At 45.9% G+C, this 2,500-nt stretch overlaps 1 pseudogene; it reads right to left on the bottom strand.

Moving 5' to 3' along the window:
• Nucleotides 1-2,500, bottom strand: part of LOC142921621 (28S ribosomal RNA) — a 10,282-nt pseudogene that overhangs the window by 3,355 nt on the left and 4,427 nt on the right.

The following is a 2,500-nucleotide window of genomic DNA, read 5'->3' as shown; positions in this document are numbered from 1 at the left end:
AAATACGACGTGTTAAAAAAAAAAAAAAACTAACAATAAAAAAAAGAACCAAGACTCCGTCTTGGAAAATAACAATCTAAATTGTGGAAAATAGTAAAATGAAATAAAAACCGACTTCACCTTCGAAAATAACAAAATCAATCTAAAACAAATGACATCTTAAAACAAAACTATTATTTGTTTCGGAGGTTGTCTATGACTGTTCATAGACCGCATAATTTCCACAGAACATTCTCAGAATATCAAGAGAGAAAAGCAGCGTTCTGCGGGAAATCATCTTGGCCAGTGATGTCGTTCTGGGTTTGGTCAGGCCCAGGGAGGTAAGTACCTCGTTATTCTCAAGGGGCCACTTTCCTCTTGCCCCAACCGGGAATCCAAAGAATGTGACCTTGCTAGCCTTCGTCAGCACTTTGACTTGATCACCAAGAGGGGTATAGTACGAAACTTTGTGCGAGGCAGCATCTGACAAGGTATTCTTTGAAAGCTCAAAACGGACGGTGACATCGATCACAACCGCCTCCTCATCTTTTGCAAACACGAGGTCAGGCTTTCTCATCTCTCCCGTCTCGGATATGAACCGTGGCTCTTTGTATACAGACCAGCCCAATCTAGCCGCTTCGTCTGCCAGAATGTTACTGATCTTGTTGTGTCGCGCAATTCTTGCTTTCTGTACTGCAGGACATTGACCGAGAATGTGCGAAAGGGACTCGAGTCTGGCAGAGCATTTCCTGCAGGAACGTAAGGCCCCATCTCTGCCTCTGTTCAAGCTTTCTCTTGTTGGGTAAATATTTGCCCTTAGTTGTAGTGCTGCGATAAAGAAGCATTGTTTAAAGCCGCACCATGGCCTCAACCAAGCATTACTGATTCTATCATGCGCAAAGTTTACAATGCCCCTTCCTTGAACCGGCTTTTCGCACCATCTCTGAAATTCATGCTCCCTCCAATCGCAGGGTCTCGGATATACAGGTTCTTTTGACACCGAGTCCCTGAGAACGAATGTTGGGATTGCATCACTGTTACCCCCTGCTCGTACCCACAAATTACGGTATTCTTCCTCCATACCATGCGAGGACACAATATTACGGGTGATAGCATCGGACGAGTTTGCTATACGTTGCAGCCTTCTAACTTGAACCGAAGGGATTGTTTTTTCCAGTTTCAAGATGGCAAGGCCTCCGTCTCGGGCTCTGGCATATAACAGTCCATCACAAGTTGAAGCGGGAAGGTGGAGCCATCCTTTTACCGCCTTTCTAATCTCTTGGTCCAACCCACGGAGAGTTGATTGCTTGCAGTCCGAGTGGTCTGCAGGATATAACAATCTGGGTAGGGCATAGGCATTGAGTAGTTCAACCTTCTGAGTTGGCTTCAGAGGCGCCTCATCGATTTTCGAGATCCATGTCTTTAGCTGACAATGTAGATCAGGCTGTATAGTGCCAGTCCAAGGGCCAATTTTCAGACCAAGGTATTTCGTTGATTCATCAGGTTGGATCATATGGACATCTTTATTTTTGATAGTCCATGGGTCGCAGTTGTTCACCGTATATGAATCTTTGGTTGGGCTTATCATGAAGCCCTGGCACTTTCTGGCCTGAACCTCCAATCCCGATAGCCCACAAAATGATTCCAAGATCGCTAGATTGGCGGCCATACCAACCCAAGATTCGCTCACCAACACCAAATCATCAGCAAACGCAAGAGCTGTCACGTGGTCGGTATCAATGGAGTACCCAACTCCGTGTGACTCTAGGGTGCATATCAAAGGGTCCATGGCAAGATTGAAGAGCAGGGGTGACATGGGGTCACCCTGTTTGACACCAACACGTATGCTAATTTCTCGAGTCGACTCGCCATTGCTTTTGAACGAGGTCGTACACCGATCGTAGGCGTTCTGGATGATGCCCACCACGTGTTCATCTACTTTCTTGTGCCTTAACACCCATAAAATATGAGCATGCGAAACCGAGTCAAAAGCTTTCGCTATGTCGATGAACATGACAGCCAACGGCCTGTGCAATTTCTTAGCGTGTCTCATAAGGTCCTGTAGCACCTTAAGATTTTCAGAGCAGCCAGATGCCGCTATAAAACCATGCTGCCTTGGGTTTAAGGGACAAGCACGAGCAAGACGTGCAGTCATTATTCTGGAAAATAATCTCAGAATCATTGAACCAATCGTTATTGGTCTCCAGTTCCCCAATTCTTTCAGCTTTTCATCATCCATAACCTTAGGAATAAGAATCGTCCTATTCTTTTTCAACTCTTTGGGAATAATTCCTGTAATCATCCATGCATTAAATAGGGCTGTCAGTGTCCGACCCTCGGGGTCGGCAGCACAGATTGCAGCCCTTGTTAGGCCATCTGGCCCAGCTGCTGACGTTGGTTTAATGGCCCGTATGGCAGTCTGAACTTCCTCCACCGAAATTAGGGGCTCAAAGTATTCGTTATTTGCAACACCTGATGACTTAAATTGGCCCAGGCCATTGAATGGCAACACCTTCTCCCA

Source organism: Petromyzon marinus, unplaced genomic scaffold (assembly GCF_048934315.1).
Source record: "Petromyzon marinus isolate PM22_M1 ecotype Great Lakes invasive population unplaced genomic scaffold, UKy_Petmar_22M1.pri1.0 PM_G_Scaffold_82, whole genome shotgun sequence".
NCBI lineage: Eukaryota > Metazoa > Chordata > Hyperoartia > Petromyzontiformes > Petromyzontidae > Petromyzon > Petromyzon marinus.
This window is presented reverse-complemented; position numbering and strand designations above follow the sequence as displayed.